The following is a 19,703-nucleotide window of genomic DNA, read 5'->3' as shown; positions in this document are numbered from 1 at the left end:
TGCACGCTTGGGTGGGTGACGCACAATGAGGCTGCGAACTATAAGGACACCGACATGATCTCGGCGGGAGGGGTGGCTCAGCTTTGCTGTCTTCTGAGCTAAGGTGACAGGCTCTGTCGGAGGGATCGAGCCATGGGAGCGCCCGAATAAAGCAACCCTGAACGCGTTTTGAAATAACATAGAAATACGTAAGGAATGGTGCGTTTTCCGCTTTAACATGAGCGTAGTCAGACTCCTTTCCTAGATATAAAATATGAGCTATAATAGAGAACACAAAATGACATGGTTCGTCGACCAAAAAAGAAAAAAAAGCATTGTTACACATGACGCTACCAAAAGGTATATAAACAGGCTGCAGCATTGAAGGCACACTAAAGCAAATGTTAAGTCAAGTTAAATTGACAGGTTACTGCTTGAAAATCTCTAAGGCGTCAATATTATCGCGAACGGGGCCTTAATAATTGAGAAACTGAGGTAAATGCCGGATATGATTAGAGTCTCCCCCGGGACATTCAAGCACTTGTCCGATGAAGAAAACACTACTCAGTTAAATTCTATCACTAGTACTCAACCACTTGTTGCAAAAAACATAACTGTATTGCATTATCAGATGAAATAAAATGCTACTTATCCAGTTCTATTTAATTCTTAGAAAAAGCACTCATTGAAATTACCATTGACAACGACGCAGGTGGTCGAAAGGTTTCGTTTTCGCTTGACTCTGCGCCCCCCAAGCTTTTGCGTTTCAGCCGTTTCGTTATCGCGTAGTGCTGCGCTGGTTTTGCTGGCTCGCGAAACTCGCACGTACTGCAAGTAGCAGAGTATTCAACTTCCATGTTATGTGCCGGGGTGCCCAAACGGTCTACGCCATTTGATCAAAAAGCAGCTGTAGCGGCAAAGCCACGGCACTGTCTTGGCCCTGTGCCACCGTCTGTAGGGCGCCGTTTTACTCACCGACGGCAGCAAAGGGTGCTGATGACGTATGCAACGTCACCACTCTCCCGGTTGGGTGGCGGGAGATCTGAATTTTGATAAAGGTACTCAGACCTTTCAGGTGCAATTTTCTCGTAAATTAAGTTCTTTCTTGGAACAAACATGCCTTTAGTGTTCCTTTAAGGGCAAGGTGGCAAAGTTAGTACCTTGAGATAACGTGTAGTGGTGTAACTGAAACCGCTAAGTACCGAGTTAAATATAGCCTTCAAGGACACGGTTGAAACCAACATATCCAAAGAGAAAGGCATCGACCGTAACTAGAGATTGTCCAGTATGCTACCCTACACATATGGAGTGGAGGGGGAATGAAAAAGAATCAGATTGAAACGACGGGAGTTCAGATTGTTACCGTGCACTAGACAGCTACCACACGTACGGGTATATAGGTACAGTCGACCAAAAAAGTTTACGGACCAAGAGATCTGACACAAAGCTGAATATCTCCTCAGTCTCAAAACACAACCTGGTATTCCCATTTTTAGCCTTTTGTGGCATATGCGAACAACACTGTGATGCACAATTTTACTGGCTGCTTTTAAAGGCTGCTCGTATATTTTGAATTTACTGAGATCCCGTGGTCCGTAAACTTTTTTGGTCGACTGTACATGTACACATCAATACAACACGACGAAAACGACTGCCGACCTTGGTACAAACGAAAGATTCGAGTATTGTCGTCGTCGTCATCGTCATTGCTGTTGTTGTTGTTGATATGAGCTAAAAGGATCCCCCGAAATCTAATCTGAATAAGCACACACATTCCATGCTACAGAGCAGACTCACATTACCCGCAGCGCCATTCATTGGCAAGGAAGACGTGCTACAGCCCGATTAGCAAGTTAGTGTGTGCGTATGTGTGTATGTGTGTGTGTGCGCGTGCGTGCGTGAATAATCCGAGAATCTCACTCACATAAGGTGGAGCTCAAAACGAAGTAAGGTGGTGCGAAGTAGTACAATTGCGCCAACATTTCAGACACCATCAACAATGCGGTGTGTTGCACGAGGTGAGCTGGACGCAACACCGTGGGCGCTTGTCAGCGAGCAATGCAAGCATAAATGCAGTGAACAAATACAAAAGGACACCACTCGAGATAGCCGGCTACACACCTTCGTTCTTAATTTACGGCATCCCCTCTTGCCCACAATTGGTTTCCAACTCATCGGAGCTTTCAGGATGAGAGAGTAAATGAAGTTCGTAATTTGATTGCTTACAAAGAGAGAGAGAGAGTTAGAAAAAGAAGATCTTTGTAATCTACGATCCTAAATTTCTCCCAGTCGAGTTACAAGGCGGCTTCTGAATAAGACAACACCATGGATTAAGGGTACTAAAAATGCTCTAATCCACTCTGCTATGGTGCCCTAAACGAAGAGTGTTAAGCGTAACTATAGAGGATGCTTATTAGCTTTCCCGCAAAGTTTGTGCCGTCAACTACAAAACTTAGGCCAACGGACTGACATTGTGCGTGCAGACTACGAAGATGTTATTCACTTCATGAACTCGCGCGCTTCCAGAGGTGTGGGAGGTGTTAGAGAGTGAGACTATAACTAGAGAGTTCGAACTTGGTCCACATGGCGACTAACTTTGAAATGCGAGGGAGTTCGAACTTGGTCCACATGGCGACTAACTTTGAAATGCGAGGAAGCGAAGGATTACAAGCTAGCGTTCATGACGCCGTGTTACCTTTTACGGTCTTGATCAACGTTGGTCGAACAAGAGCCGTCTATGAAGCCAACGCTTCGGAATGGGGACTTGTCTTTGTCAGAGCACATGCACAAGTCGAAGACATGTCCCATTGTAGAAATGTTGTTTCTAGCGAGATCTCTTGTTCGAGCAATGCTGGTCGATTGAAGTCTCCGTTTTTTTATGAACATCTGTGTTCTATCCTCTTGGTGCGCATATAAATTCCCGCATGTTTTTTTTTTTTTTTTCAGTGGAGCTGTTGCGGTGATAAATCTCCACTCCAAAACCGTTCCTTCAAATGTTGAAGGAAAGTGCTAAGACACACAATTTAAGCTATAGCACAACCAAGTTTATAGGAGATGCCGGACATATCCTTTTCTGGTTTTGTTTTCCCCGTGAGGTCGGCATGTACTTCACGAAAGGGGCCTTCGCATACGGGAAAAATGATTGATTACGCGCGTTGTGCGACATACCAAAATTCTATTAATTGTGCTTTAGAGCGTTATGTAATGTTCACCAGCGCGTTGTTTCAGAACTATCGGGCATGTGAGCGTAAAATTTGGAAAAGATAAAGTGCGTTTCAGGAGAAACATTGTGGAGAAATTTTCCACATTTCTTCTCTCTCTCGCTCTCAAATTTGTAGCTGCTTTTGGGGCGCCATAGGAAATTATCAAATTCGATTGAATTGAAGCTCTTCTCATGATTCTCTGAGCGCTGAAATACTTGCTGCTTGCCAACTACCAATGATATCAAGAGAAAAACTGTGTAACAACAGTGTGTTCATTATTACAAATACAATAGAGAAATTTCTAATGTCGAAGCGTAGGTTTCTTGCGGAGCACAGAAACAAATATGCAGAATTTTCGTGAGAACCTTTGAAACGTTCCTTCCAGGGGTGAATAAAAATTTAGGATTGTTGTCGTAAGCCAATTGCTCACTATTTCTGCTTGAACCGTTGCAAAGGTGGGAGGGAGGTGCGGCAAGCTAGCAATTAGCTGTTTAAAATATCTTTGTAAGTTGACAAGTGTTAATTTAAGAGTGTTAATGGAAGTCGCCTCGCCTTCAACAGCTCTGACTCAAACCAAGGCGAGGGGGGTGAGTGCATGAGATGTGGCGACCGCGTTCCAATGGCAGCAGAATTGGAGAACGCTAGTGTACTTAGATTTAAGTGCACGTTAAACAACCCTATAGGTGGTCACAAGTAACCCGCAGTCCACCACGGCGTCTCTCATCCCCCAAGTGTGACTTCGGAATAAGAGTGCATGAGGGCCACGGAAAAGTTTCATGGGAACCGAAACTTTAGCGCTTGCTAACTCATAGCTGCCGTTTTCAGATGAAGAATGCCAGCTTTATTGCATGAATATAAAGCAATAGCAAGCTATGGAAATATAGCGAGGGAGCGCACTTGTTGAAAGGAATAGCGAGAGGACGGCGTCCGACTCTGATTAGGAAGTAAGCATGCCCGGAGTAACTGACGAACACATTACCAGAGCCTACTTTTGTTCTTGTTGCTCTTTTAGTTCTTTCATTGTTCTTTTTTTTTTTCATTTGCTATCCAAACTTTACACAGTTACATATGCTGTTTAAGGACTGTAGACAAATAACACACGTCGCCATGGAACCAAAGGATGCGATAAGTTCATTCGTCCGATTATCTGTTCCATTTAAGCTAAATGAGGACCAATACACGTACAGCAGATGTGAAGATGGTCCGCCTTTATGACCCTACCTTAATCCAGTGTTAGTCAATCTTATGCTGGCCTTGAACTCGTAATAAGGAGGGGTGAATGGAAAAGGGGAAGAAAAGGACGCGTAAGATGACTGATTTCATTCATTTATTTATTCACATACCTACCCATCGGTGATCATAACAACGATGGAGACGACGGGGTGATTCAAGATAAGTGCACCGAGAGGAAATACTTTCTTACGTGTTACACTCCTGAACGATTCGCGAAAAAAAAATTGCGATGGCTATCAACACCAGCGAAGTATTGGCGGCGAGCTCGAGCACTGAAAAAGCTAGCGCCACCGTCGGCGTGACGTGTCATGAAGGATCACGTGGACACAGCGGCCGCGTCGGTTGCTTCGGAAGCGCCGAAGCGAGCTGAAGACGAAAGTTTAAAGTCCCACCTGCGCCGCGGTTCTGATTAAGTGGTGAGGCTTTACCGCCTTTGGTGTCTGCTTGACAACATTTGAAAGTACTATAATAGGTAGTGGCTACCTTTGGAGGCGTGCAGCATGGTAGGCTACTGCTCGGTGCCGGACGCACGCAACGGAGCTCGTTGTCAGCCTTATGCACACGTAACTACAAGGCAAGGAGCTGCGTGAAGCTTGGCTGGTGAAGCTTAGAATCGGCAGACAGCCATCGGCTACAACTCGGATATGCAGCAAGCACAGACGCGAAGAACATTTCTGCAACGGCGCCGGTACTGCGCGATGTTCGGTGAGTGGCAGAAAACGCCCACTGAGACGCTCGCCAGCGCCCGCTGCCCGGCTAATGTTATGACGGTTTGGCCTATGAACTTGCTGATGCTAGATACTGGCAAGTTCACTGGAACGGAAAGCGAGCGGTAAGACGCACATTTAAAAAAGGCACGGCATATGGTCATGTTTGTGTTATGAATTGATGCACTGGATTACGAAAATCAAGCAGAGGGAAATCGCACGCTGAGAAGACCGATAAACATACTGTGCGACGCAACTTGAGAAATAATATTGAAATTTCCAAGAATTTAGAAGACAAAAAAAAATATTGAACCATCGCGACGGCACATCACAGTCGCCGTAGCTATATGGCGTCGAAGTCTCTATAACGTAATTATTTTTGAACAGTTCTGATAGCGACCACGCAAAAATGGTTGCTAGTGTACTGTCAAATGCTCATATGCTGTGGCCTAAAGCTCACGGCACGGTGCGAAAACGCGCTCACAGCGAAAGCAAAACATTGTGCGCGGACGTGCATGCAGACGCGCAGTCGGCCGCTCCGAACCCGTGTGATCGCTGGATTGAGGCTCCATTCTGTTATGCCCCATTTGGTTATACAGACAGCTCACTATGAGAATATATTTCACATAGTTTACTCTCAGCATTTGCCTACCTTTCACGCAAGAAGCCGGTCCGGGAGACTCCATCACGGTAACCGCGCGTAGTGGCGTTCACGTACTGTACGTATTCGGTAAAGAGATAGCGTCTGTAAACGATTCTGTGATTTCAGTTTGCCCAAGATTATTATATCAACAGTCAAAAACTTCCCTCGTTTTGAGAGTACCTACATAAATGTCCAGGAGGGCTGCCGCGTGGTGTCTTTATTGAGCGCCGTAAGCGAAACATGTGAGGAGCACTCCGCGTGATCCATCATACTACGCAAGTGAGACGCTTCCGACAGGTGGCGACTCCGTAACTCCTCGTCGCCAATACTTAAAAAGTATAGCAACATTACATGTCGCTTTGCAGACGTCACGAGCCCACACAGCCACAACAGTTATGGTGGGCGTACATCAGAATCACGATATTTTTTTTTTCGGCTTCTCCACATGGCCTGCAATTTGAGGCTGCAATGTGGGCGACCACACCAGCAATAGGCACATACTACACTTTTCACATCTGAGGAAGGTGCACTGTCTGTTACGATCTTTCTTTTATTTCCTGTTCTTTTTTTTTTCACGAATCCCCCTTGCTCTAACAACTTCATTGGTCGCGTGCAGGCATTTGGCCTTAACAGTAGTCGCTATAACATAGAACACACACGAAAAGCAACGTTGTAATAAAATACGTTATAACACTCTGGAAAAACTACACACGAAATATAAAAGATAAGACACGGGCGAAGAAAGAAAGCGGTCAAGGTGTGCTGGAAACGTAAGCATTGCGGAGCCAGGGGTCCCATCGGCGTGTTACCGGAAGCGGCGGTTATGTGTGTGAACAAGTGCAGGACACCTATGTACTCATGTGTACGGGCCCTGCGCGTTGCGAAGAGCGGTTCCAAGTTGGCCGCATGTCCAGCGGCGGTGCACCCCACCTCTCGCTTGGTCGGCCTCCACGAAATCACGTTGAACCAATTTCGGTGGAACGCTTCTCCTCTTTCCCCGGCACGCACGTGGAGACCCGCGTGTGCACCGACGAATCAAACAAATGCGCCGTAACATCTTCCGCTGGCCACCTGCAGTCGTGCGCGCCATGCGACCGCCGCCGACGGCAGGGCACGGCGACGAAATTGCTCCACCGACGTCTGCACCGCGCCTGAAATATACGCTACAATTAGCGTACCCTACGAAGCATGAGACCAGTTGGTTGTGGGCTCGCGCGCGGCAATAAATACAGAGAGCGCCGAGGGCAGTTCGGGGCGTGGGGAATGGAGTACACCTAATGACAGGCGAACAACGGCGCTGGCTAACGCGTGCGACGCGAACGATCGGAGCTGCGGTACGTTGTATACTTATATAGGAGACGTGGCTAGGGGTGTTCTTTACAAAATGTTTTCAAAATTTTAATTGGCAGCCCATAAGCGTTCGGCATTCAGCTGATACTCCGCAATATCTGGTAGGAAAGTGTCGATCCATTGGTCTCCAAGGAGGGGATGAGGAAAAAGCAAAACTGTAAGAAAAATTTTGCCTATATGGGAGTTTTAACAGCTGATGTGCCATACAGCGGAAAGCCACTTCAGTGGACGTGACTTAAAGGAGCAGCTAACTTGAACGAACTGCTACAATATCTGTAACCGATACGCGATTGTAATGCATTGAAATAAGTTTTCAAGGTAGCGCTTGTTGAGTTACCAGATTGAACTGGATTGAGACGTCTTACATTTATTGAATCGAAATTTTCACACTCAGTGCTGCACTTATTTTAATTATAGCGCCGTGTTGTACAATCCATTACCGCTTTCGTTGGCAGCCGCCGTTAGACCTTTGGGCCCGAATTGATACTTAACCACAGTTTGTAACCACAGCAGCAACTGGCGGTTACAAACTATCATTAAGTGTGGTTACAAGTGTCTGATGTGGCGCAGCCACAGCCGATGATATCACTTGCTGCCGTGATGACGTCAATTTACCGCCATCATAAGCTAACCGAGCGCGCGGTGCGACTGCAGAGTGCTGTCCTCAGTAAATCATCCGCGCGAAAAGAAAACGCCTCTCACTAGAGAAATGAAACATGACGTCCGATGGATGGATTCTTAACACAGCAGAAACTGCCTATTAAGGTGCTCGTCAACGTTGTTCACGATCAAGAAAGAAAGGGGCAACAACGATTGCAGCGGTGTCAAAAATCGAACTTTGAGGTGGTTTCCTACACGGCTTCCACAAGTATACACAGTTTACTTGAGCGGATTTTAACTTAAGCGGACACATTCAAGGGGCCCCCTGAAATTCTGTCAAGTGGTATTCTACTGTGAGTGTAGACTCCGGGGAGCTTATTGGCAGCTGCGACGTGCAAATTGTGCTAGCAAAAAAAATGAACTGTTTATGACGACTTACGGCACCTAAACCTTTAAAACTCCCATTTATTGGCGCTCAAATAAGTAAAAAGAAAATAAGAAGACAACATAAACATCTTACAGTTCGCAGTTTGAATTACTAGCTTCTCGCATGGGCACTAATCGACGATATCTGAGCACAGATATCGACTACCCCAATTAATTCGTCAGATTTAACTGTTTGTGTACCGATTCTTTGTTCTTTTCAAAGGCATATGTTCTAAAGTTTCGCAGCTTCCATGACCATAGTTATGACACTGAATACCTTGGCAACTCCTAGGCACTGTATCAATAGCCTCCTCCATACATATAAAAATATTCCTAACAACTCTTTTTTTATATTAGGCCTATAGAATACGTATCTATTGGTGGGAAGACGCAATGGCACCCCCCTCACCAGTTCCCCCCCCACACACAAACGCACGCACGCACATACAGACTATACCAGTAAATCCATGTCTCTTCTCTTTTTTTTCGTTTCTTGTCTTCCATCTCGCTCTTACTAAAGACAAGAAAAAAAAATTATGCAGATCGCAAGCACTGTGAGAATCGATGTAAGTGAAGCTTTCTGTGCTGGTGGCTTTGATTGACGATAATTAGCGGCGAAGTTGACGGCGAATGTGTAATTCCTTCAGCGTTTAGTCCAATATAGGAGAGTGGTGAGTTGATGTTAAACGTCACCTTGCGTGCACCACGGCTGTTTGTCTGCGTAGTCCACAGAGCACACAGGGGGAGGTGTCTGCTTGAGGCGTTGTTGCGCGCCATACTTCATAACCTCTGAGAAGGACGAGCATGTTCTTGCCTCACATGGCACAACGCATCGTGGCAGAAGTATTAAACGAATTGGATTATGCGGTTGTACATGTCAAAACCACAATCAGATTATGAGGCACACTGTAGTAGCGGACTCCGGATTAATTTTGACGCCGTGACGTTCTTTAACGTGTCCCAAAATCTAAGTGTACGTGTTTTCTACTTCGCCCGCGTCGAAATGCGGCTGCCGCGGTCGGGATCAAATCCGCGAACTCTAGCAATGCCATTGCAGAAAAGCTACCGCGGCGGGCTCAGAAGCGTTGGTTTGACGGTTAACCGCTTCCGTAGTGTCGCCTGTACCCTGCGGTGCGCTTTAATTAGTGCGGCTCTGCTTCTGGACGCCCTGCGTAATTTGTCCGCTTGACATATTTTCATACATATCTGCATTATTTTTATGTTATTTCATTGTGTTATTTTTCAGAAATAGCAGGAGCGTACTGTACCGTACTTTGAACTTAAGCTTATCCAGTTTCCCCGCAGGCACTGTCGTATAGTAACAGGGTTTCCTTGCCTTCTCACGTTACCCACCCCCACCCCCCTTGCATTGGAACTGCTCCTTCTCCTCCCTCCTCTCTATAGTTATATTTATGTCCCCTCTGGACCCGCACTTTAGTAGAAAGGGAAGCGCTGCAGTTTCTGCCATGCTTTTGAGGGGGGTCACGGAAAAGGCTAATGTGGCGAATCCCAGGAAGCTGCAAAGGGCACTGTGCCCATTTGAAGCCGTGGAATCCAAGCGAGTTTCTCGCGTCGCGTTTCCTTTCTGACTCGCTCCTGTCATGCATACACACGCTGTGAATTACCGCCCGACGCGATGTGGCAGACAGCAGCAGCCACTGCGGCAGTAGTGGGAACCTCGAAGGAAGAGGCAAAGAAATTAGGATGGATAGTTGGGCGTGTTGGTTAAGCTTGATTTCTGAACTGAAGGCGCTAAAAAGACGGAGGACAAAGAAGAAACACACACACACACACAGGGCGCCCTGTGTGTGTGTGTTTCTTCTCTGTCCTCCGTCTTTTTAGCGCCTTCACTTCAGAAGGCAAAGAAAGCTTCGTTTTAAAAGGAAAATGAACGCGCGCACGTTTGTATTTCTTTGTGTGTGTGCGTTCGTGCGTACGTGCGTCTGTGTCAAGGCTGGGCTAAGATACTTTGCACTTGTATCATGATACGTTACAAGTTACTCGGGCAACAAGTATTTGAGATATAGATAGACGATACTACCGCAATTACAATATCCGATACGATACTTTCCATTTGTATCTTAAGATACTTTGATACATTCGCAAATTTCTTGTTATAAATCTATATAGTGTAGCAGCAAACGCGTATGCACAAAAATTATTGCTCTGAATTTTTTTTTAACTCCGACCAACCTTGTTTCATTTATATAAAAATTTTGTTATCAGCTCAAAAACTTTGTTTTTATCGTGCTAGAAGTATAATCTTTTCATTACGAAACACTGTGTGAAAGTTATTAGATGCAAGGCAACCCCATTTTTTCATTCTACAGAATTCGTAACAAAGTGCCACGCAAGAGAAACTTCGATGATGACACTATATAGCAGCATCAGAATTCGCGCAAAAGACGCCGCACAGTACGGTGGCCATGAGCAAGTGTCATGGCACCGACTCAACTAAAAACAAAAAAAAAATCAAGAAAACTAAAGGTCGGCTGCGCGCAGATGTTGTGCGGGTGTGTGTATATGCGCGCGTGTGTGTGTGTTAGTGTGTGATCTCTTATTAATGTCAGGAGCGAGCAATGATCATTACTGCCCATTGTATCTAGTGTACGTCGTCGACATCGTAAGTCTAACATTACTTGTTGTAATTGTAGTACGCATTGTAGCCAGCGCAGATAAAACGTAGTGCAGGCATTGCAGAGCGTTTATAGGATGAAATCTGTGTATGTGTGTTCTTTCTTTTTCGTTTTTTTAGAGCGCCGGTTCTAGGCGCCCGTTCCTGCGGCGAACGCCGGCGTCGGCGTCCTAGCTCGTAACCTAGTGAACGAGCACAGCGAAAGATGCGAGCAACGCGGAGTGCAGTGGGGGATAAAAAAAAAGCGACGAGATTGAAGATAGGGCGAGGAGGAAAGCGGAGCAGGAGGGTATGGCGAAAGCGGGAGAAGGAAAGCGTATTGCCGCGCAAGAAGGGCTCTGCGGCGACGATAGCTACGCGATGGCGCCAGAGTCGCGCGCGTCGTCCCCATGGAAACAAAGTGCTGCATGAGCGGAGGTCCTCTGCGGCGGCTGCTGTGAATCGCGCTCACCTGTCACCCACGCGCTTTCTCGCGTTCTCCCTATTAGCGAGGCAGTCGCGCCACGCTTAGCTCCGTTTGCGACCTGCCGCACGAGACAATTGTCCGCGCCGGACAATATATCGCGAAATGAAAACAGGTATACAGCTGCGCTCAAATTTCGCATTAGGGAGCATCGTAATCGTCGGTGAATATTTTTGTACTTCTCTCCAGCAGGGTTAAACGCTTTGCCGTAACGGGCTCCTTCCACAGTCAACCACAATATGTTGCAGCATCATTGAATTCTCGCCAAAAACTGCTTTCAGATTTAGGTGCATGTTAAGTGCCCACTCACATCAAAATTGACACGGAGCCCTCCGTCACGATGCAGTTGTTTCTTTGGTTTGTTTTTTCATGTTAAACCCCTTCAACTTTTATAGAAAGCTTCAAATTCCACCCGTTTCTAGCCAGAGTGAATGCAAGTAGCTTTCACAACAGGCAGGTAGCTCTAAAGCCTTAATTAAGCTCACAACTGTTGAGGGAGGCCGCCTTTCAAATATAAGTTCATTACAGAGCCTAAAGAACAGTGCACCGGCAAATGAAACTTTTCTTCAGCATGGTGTTGTGCGCGAGATAGGTGCCATCATCTGCTTTCTTGCGTTTAAAAGCGTGTTGACTTCACTGTGCCTGAGTGAAGGGAGTTGCACAAGAGAGCGATGTATTGAACGTGGTATTCAAGCGTATGAATGCACTGAAACCGGAATAGAAAATTCCGACGTTACGTAGAAACTGCAATGCGTATATTCCTAGATGTATCACGGATTTAAGTTGTTATAGTTAAAAAGTAATATGTTAATTATGCGATTATATTGGAAGCAGAAGTGTTAGACAATCATTAAGGACATATTTTCTACGTTGATTGCGGTCTTTTGTTTGTTTGTATTTATTTTAATTCACCTCTTCATTCTTCTTTTCTATGTACATTCCACACATGCTTGCGCCATCTGGGATTGCGCCCACTTGGGCGCCCTTACGATTCCTCTACGCGAAAGAGTACGTACCGCGCGCCCATGCTTACATCTTCATTGTGATCAAGGGCCCCGTACGGGGCCCGAAACGACTGTTCTTTATTTTTCTTTTATTCTTGGTGAGTGCACGTTTTTTGGCACCAAGAGTACGTGCCCATTTACAAGCGTATTCTTATGACTGTGAGAACGTATTTAGGCAATGCCAAATCTTAAGAAAACAAGCAATTTTCAGTAACCGTAGAGGTGATATTAACATTGGCTATCAAAACACAGATTTCTTTGTTCTGACTGACGCATGGTATACGACCGACTTGTTATGGAATCGAAGCAGTTGTGCAGACGTGCTCAGTGCCTCTCAGGCACATTATCTTGATGTCCCCACGGGCAAAAGTGAGAAGACCTTTGTATTACTACCAATGATGGTTGTACTAAAAAATGATATGGTTTATACGGTGATGGTAAGTGAGAAAAAGAATTGTAGCGCGACTTTTGTTTGCGTATCATTACAATGCAGAACTTACTCTTTCTCGTCTTCCGACACGACCGAGACACCGGTGGAGGAATCTCCTTCCGCGCAAAAAAGAAAGAAAAAAGAAATCATTCTTCGTGAGACAATGTGGAAGCAACGTAACTTGTCCGCATACACAATGAATTAGTTTTTTTTCTTTTCTCTTTCATCTTTTTTTTTTCTTTTGCCTGATATGCGCACTTTGGCATTAAGTCTGCGCCGTGCAGGAAAGCAGGGTTTATGCGGAAACCGGTGGCTCTAAACTGAAAATACGAGTGCAATAAATACTGTCTAATCTCTAATTAGCTCATACCCGGATGGAATAAGACGACTACTATAATAAAGCATATCCTCTTGCTGCATGTTCACTTTCTAAACAATACGACTATTCTTATAATAATGCATGCCCTATTGCTGATGATCGCATTTCTAACGTAATGAAGCGCATTGTTTTTATTTGGTCGCTTCGTTCAGCCATGACTTTAGCGTGCAATAAGCACCGAATGCAATGAGCGCCGAAAGTCGCTGCCTTCATCTCATTTCAGTACAAACGTGCATTCTGCGGTAACAAAGTAAACTCGATGCGGCCTTTCTTGCTGTTTCACTAAGATGCCGCTAAATGGTGTCCCCGGCTACCATATTCGTATTGGGAGAACACGAACATTTTCGTACCTCAGGAGATAGAAAGAGAGAAATAGAAGACAGAAAAGGCATTGAGGTTAACCAGACGCACGTCCGGTTTCCTACCTTACACTGGAAGAAGGGGGTATGGGGATGAAGAGAGACGGGAGAGAGAGAGAGCCCAGTTTCGCGCACAGTGGAAGGTTCACACCGAGTCTACACACGGTTCCCAAGGCCTGTCGACTTGAGGTATTTCAAGAGCGCTTTCGTGGCCTTCTGTGCCATCGACACGAACGGCCAGGGTCCAAGGACCTTCATTGCGGAAGATGGTCTAGAGTCCAGCTGGTTCAGTATTGTCCGGAAAGCTTCGCGCCCAATTGGGGACAGATACATACGATGTGGTCAACCGTTTCTTTGGTTCTGCAAGTGTGGCACATGGGCGTATCCCCCATTCCAATGCGGAACGACTATCTATAGGTCTTCGTAAATGCAACTCCGAGCCAGAGGCGGCACAATACTGTCGCCTCAGAGCAGGAAATTTTTGATGCCACTTGCAGCTTTAAGGATGGATTTAGCCTATGAAGATGACACTTCGGGAGGTTGGGAGAAGACCAGTATGTGTGTGTCATACCCTTAGCCACAATATGAAGCTATATTGCAGCGTCGGTTCTTGATAAGAGAATTGGAACTGGTCGGGCATCCAGATGGGTAGACCAGGCGGCTTCGAAGGCGAGGTCATTACCAGCAATACCGGTATGTCGAGGTAGCCACTGGAATATAGTGTCATGCCCTTTGCGATAGCTTGATGGTGATCTTCTCTTATTTCATATGTCAGCTGCTCATATGGCAAAATGTAGACTCTGAAGTGCTGCCTTAGAGTCCCAAAAAATGACCCATTTCTGAGATGTCTCTTGCAGGAGATATTTGACAGCAGCAGGCAGGGCAGAAAGCTCTGCCGCCGTTGATCTTGTCATGTGGGACAGTTTGAATTTGATTGCTGTTTTCGTAGCGGGAACGACAACGGCACTTGAAGAGCTGGTAGGTGAGACTGAACCATCGGTATAGATGTGCATTCGGTCCCCGTATGTCTCATTGATTAATAGCAGCGTAATCTATTTCAGAGCTATTGTTGGGCGATTGGCCTTCTTCTTTACACCCAGAATACTTAAGCGCAGCTGAGGCTGTTGGAGACACCACAAGGGTAATGAAGGCCTTGCTGCTGGTATGTATCCTAATGGAAGACAATCTGTATGGGTGAATATAACTTCAGAAAACGTTGCACGCAGTCTCTGCAATGGCAAGAACGCCGAGTGATGAACAGGGACGCGGGAAAGATGACGGATATGCGCCCTGAGACAATCCACAGCAACCAATGTTTGGATGGAATGACGTTTGGCGAGTAGCATTGTTGCAGCTGTTGATGCACAGCCAGGAATTCCTAAACACGTGCGCCATGCTTGGCCCTGTAAGCTCTCCAATGAGCGAATATTTCACTTGCACGTACTGGACAACACTGGAAGGCTGTAGTGTAAATAGCCTAGCAATAGAACTCTGTACAACTGAAGCATGGAGCGTACAGATGTGCCCCATGTTTTCCCGCACAGGTATATCAGTACCTGAACAATCGGCAACAGTTTTTTCTTCAGGTACGTGCAATGAGGGCTCCAGAAAAGATTTCGATCGATTATTACGCCCAAGAATGTAGGGGTCTTTCCATAGGTGATAGTGTGTCTATTAATGGTGAATAGGTATGGTGTCACAGGTTTACGTGTGAATGCAATCAACGCATATTTCTTGGTCGATACAGTCAGGCCTTGTGTATGAAGGTATGCTGATGTCAAACTTGCTGCCCGCTTCAATCGCGCGCGAACCTGAAGGCGAGTTACCGCAGACGTCCAATAGGCTGATGTTCATCTGCGCATATCGAGACATAGATGGTTTTAGGTAAAACTTCAGCTAGTCGAATGAGTGTCACATTGAACAACGCGGCACTCGATGCTCCTCCTTGAGGCACGCCGCAGTAATTGTAATATTCAGCTGGGGGGCCATATTCTGTTTGTACACAAAAAGACCGGCGAGTGATATAGTCGGATAACTAGCGAAGCATGCGGCCGCCAATTCCAATAGTCTCCGCGGAGTTGATGACGGCGTCATGTGCAACGTGGTCATATGCGCCTCTCACGTCGAGAAAGAGCGCAATTGATATGCGCTTACGTCTTTTCTCCTGTTACACAAACGTTGTCAGATCAATGACGCTATCAAGTCAGCAACGGCCCCGACGAAAGCCTGCCATGGAAGCTGCGTAGGCATTGTAACGCTCGAGATAACATTCTAGACGTGCAAGGACCATCCTTTCTATCACCTTTCTGATGCAGCTGGCCAGAGCGATAAGGCCATATGCCGCCAAATCCAACGGAGGTTTTCCCGGCTTTAGCAAAGGTACCAGCCGACTTAACTTCCATTGCCGGGGAACTGTACCTCTATGCAATGAGTTGTTAAAACTTCTCAGAAGCACTCTTCTTGCCTCTTGTCCAAGGTGTCCCAGGGAAGCATAGCTGACACCGTCAGAGCCTGGAGAGGGTGATCGTTTCGAAATAGCCAGGGCAGCTTTGAGTTCTTCCATGGTAAAGGACACGTCCATTTCTGGTGTCCGAGCCGCAGGGAGGTCACTCACATGAATGTTGGTGTTGACAGGCTTCCCCCGCCACACCAAGCTCAGTTTGGCCAAGATAAAGGGCGAAAGCTGCGAATGGGTGTCGTTGTTGCGGGGATGAACGAAGACGTGGACTGTCCTCCGGATTTGTGAAAGCGGCTTCCGAGGGTCCAGTGACTCACAGAATATTTTCCATCGCTCACTCTCTAGTTTGTCTTTGCGACGCTTAATTTTCTTCTGACTGCATCGTGCGTCTCTGAGATCATAAATTGATTTAGTGCGTCTGTATCGTCGCTCTGCATGCCGTCGAATCGCACGAAGTCTCTCAAGTTCAATGTCGAAATCCATACGCTTTGACGACATTGATAATAAGCACTTGGCAGCTTTCATTGCTTCTGCGATGATGTCGTCGACGTTGCCGGTCAAATCTCCCCGACACGCTTCTTCCATAAGCGACGTGAACATAGTCCACTCAGTGCTCCTTCGAGACACTATGCGAGAAACACCGAGGGAGTCCATTAATCTTTAGGTAGCTGGGAATGTGATCCCTCCCGTGAGTCTCGATGTCGCAAAACCATTTAACACGTGACGTGAAGCTCCGTGACACTAAGGTCAAGTCGAGGCAACTGCTATACACTGGACCGGGAAGATACGTCGGGCTACCATCGTTCATAATGCAGAGGTCATAATCAGATGCAAGCGACACAACATTCTTTCCCCTTGAGTTGATCATGGTGCTTCCCCAAAGCAAGTGATGCGCATTGAAGTCCCCAGTGATGACCCAGGGCCATCAGTTTCCTCTAATATATATTTCAATCTTTAACAGTCAGATTGCCTTGCTGGGGAGATGTAGCAACCAATAAAAGTGCAAGACACTTTGTTTTTTTTATGACATGGGGGCATACGTATTCGTTGTAGTCATGAGGCTGAACCGTATGTGCAACATAGGTCAAAGTCCGTGCGGATGTAAATGTGAATGTTGCTTCGTTCCTCGCATGTGGAAGAAGCAAAACCTTCGTAACCAGATAATCTGTAAGGAGTTGATACGTTCGGTTCGCAAATAACAAGTATAGGAAACCGGTTCTTCAAGACAAATTGGCGCAAATCCGAGATGCGGGACTTCAAGCCTTTGGCATTCTATTGAAAAATCGTCGCACTTTTAACTACAGTGTGAAAAGAAAGGTTTGGGTGAGCCATGGTGCTTATATTAGGCTTGCAAGTACTGGATTCAGTGCGTCCAGTATTTGCAATGCGCTTTGAGCTGTTGGTGTCTGTAGCTGGTTCAGTAGCATGCGAATCGTATTCATTATTGAGCGCACCATCACAACCACTTGCCGATCCTGTTCAGTCAATTCAACGGCAGGAGATGCTCGGGGTAGATTACTTCCGTCGGCGTGCAGGGAGTCTGCAGGTGGCTGCCGCTTTGACAACGCAGACCAGGCTTGGTGTGCAAGTCTTCTCAGTCTCCTTGTCCTTTGTAGACCTTTGTGATGTGCGTGGCCTGGGTGGCAGTGGAGGAGGTGACAGTGGACGTGCACACGCGTCACCGACGCAGCTTTCCTTGAAGAACGTCGGCGACGGGAGTGTCGCTTACTGATTTTATCGGTGGCTTCTCGATGAGAGGTATGATCTCTTCCCATTTCTTTTAAGACAGCCATTCTTTCTTAATTTCTTGGCAGTCCTTTGATGAATCCTCATGAGATCCGTGGCAGTTTGGACATTTCATGGCAGTGGCCGCACATTTATCCGCGGCGTGTGGCGCTCAGCGCAGCGAGGGCACACTGTTCCGTTCTCACAGACGCTGCTCACATGGCCTAGTTTCATGCAGTTGCGGCACTGCATAGGCTTCGGGATGAAAGGCCGGACAGGATGACCAGAGTGGCCTACCTTAACGTGCGACGGCAGGCAGTTGCCCTTGAACACAATCTTCACGCAACGTGAGTTGCTCAGGCGCAAGGTATCAACAATGACGTCATGATCACTCGTAGGTTTAACCAGAATCGGCAAATCATTGCTGAGGATGGCCAAGTCTACGTCCTATATGACAACGGTGATAACATCAGGGCCCAGCGGGATGTGATAGCGCACGTGCATGCCATCAAGATCTGTAACTTTGCGTAGTGCGCTAAGAGCACGCACCTGCAGAACATCAACCGCCAGTACTTTTTTTGCGAGTGTTCACTCTAATGTCCGTGATTTCGTTGGGCGCCGCGGTCTCCAGCTGAATCGAGACAGATTGCCTATTAAGCCGCTTCCTGTTACCGTTGGGTATCACAGGCAGAAACAAGATGGTGTTGGTGTCGGGGCTCCGCGTGGGCCCAACACTTTGTGTACTGGAGGACAAAGAGGTGCTGGTGTTCCTTCCCTTCGCCGTGCGGCTCCGCACAAGTTCGAAGTCGCCGTCATCAGAAGGGTCGTCGCTGCTGAGCAAGTAGACATGCGTGCTCTCGCTGTCGCTGTCCGTCTGTAGCCCGATCCGTTTCCTGGAAGCGGCCGTCGCTGACGCCACCGGTTGCGGCAGACATCCTGGACGGTCCACGTCCATCGCCACCGAACTAGGCGCGACGATTGTTAGATACGCTGGAGATTTCACAGAAATAGCCAGAGGTAGAAAAACAACACTCCGCCAAGAGACACTTCGTCGTCGTCCTCCGTACCACAGGACAATACAAACAAGACGCAGGAGCTAACATGTAGATATGCGTGGCTGTCGCACACGCCCGCAGCACAGGGTTATTCATACACACTGCGGTGTGTTGCACACTTCACGTACAGTTACTTTTCCCACTATGGCGTAGGGGCTAAAGGGATACGACTAGGCGCGTAAATGAGGGGCGAAGCAACCAGTCTGAAGCAACTGCCCCAAGTTGCAATTAATTGCACAAACCTTGCCCAAACAGCACAGTTTTGACCTCATCTGACCCCTTCTCTGTAAAGACACGGACACAGTCCAGACACTCTAGCACCGGAATAAAAATAAGGGTTTTTCTTAAACGATGGCGTGGGACGCCGCGATATTGACGTTGGTAACAGCCAACAATATTGCTAGCATCCACAAGCGCTTTATGCACATCACCTTCCTTTTGGTTCCTGCACTGTAGCGATACTGAAGTCCGTTGAAGCAGCCTACAGCGGTCTGGTCCTTTCACTTCCTGCCTTCAAGTAGGCTGCTTGACAGGATAATTAGACTCGTATCAGTTCTGTGTGCTCAGCTTTTGAAGCCTAAAGGCCCGTTTATAGTCCGACGTTATCGGCGCGCGGGCGAGCGTCGTTCGCGGTCAGTCACGCTACGTCGGTTGCGCTGCGTCAGCCGAGATGCCGTACCCTCTATACTTCAACGCGCGCGCCGTAGGCTGCTATCTTCGGGGCATGCGCAGAAGGTTCGCCAAGTCGCGCGCCGTCCGCAAAAGCCGTCTGCGGAGTTGTGTTGGCGCCTTTTTCTTCGCGCGCAATGCATTGTGGTGCGAGAGTTCCGCCGACTCCGACGCGCGAATGGGTACGGAGCCATATCGGCGCCGGGACCGTCGGGGCGCGTTGGAAGCCGCCGGTTACGTTGGCCACGCCGGTGCGCCCGACTATTGGCGGCGAGGAGTTACGGAGTCGCCCTCTATCGGAAGCGCCTCGCTGGCGTAGTATGAGGGATCACGTGGCGCGCTCCTCATAGGTTTTGCTGTCAGCGCTCACTGAAAACACCACGTG

The sequence above is a fragment of the Dermacentor albipictus genome, chromosome 1 (genome assembly GCF_038994185.2).
Source record: "Dermacentor albipictus isolate Rhodes 1998 colony chromosome 1, USDA_Dalb.pri_finalv2, whole genome shotgun sequence".
In the NCBI taxonomy this organism is placed as follows: Eukaryota; Metazoa; Arthropoda; class Arachnida; order Ixodida; family Ixodidae; genus Dermacentor; species Dermacentor albipictus.
This window is presented reverse-complemented; position numbering follows the sequence as displayed.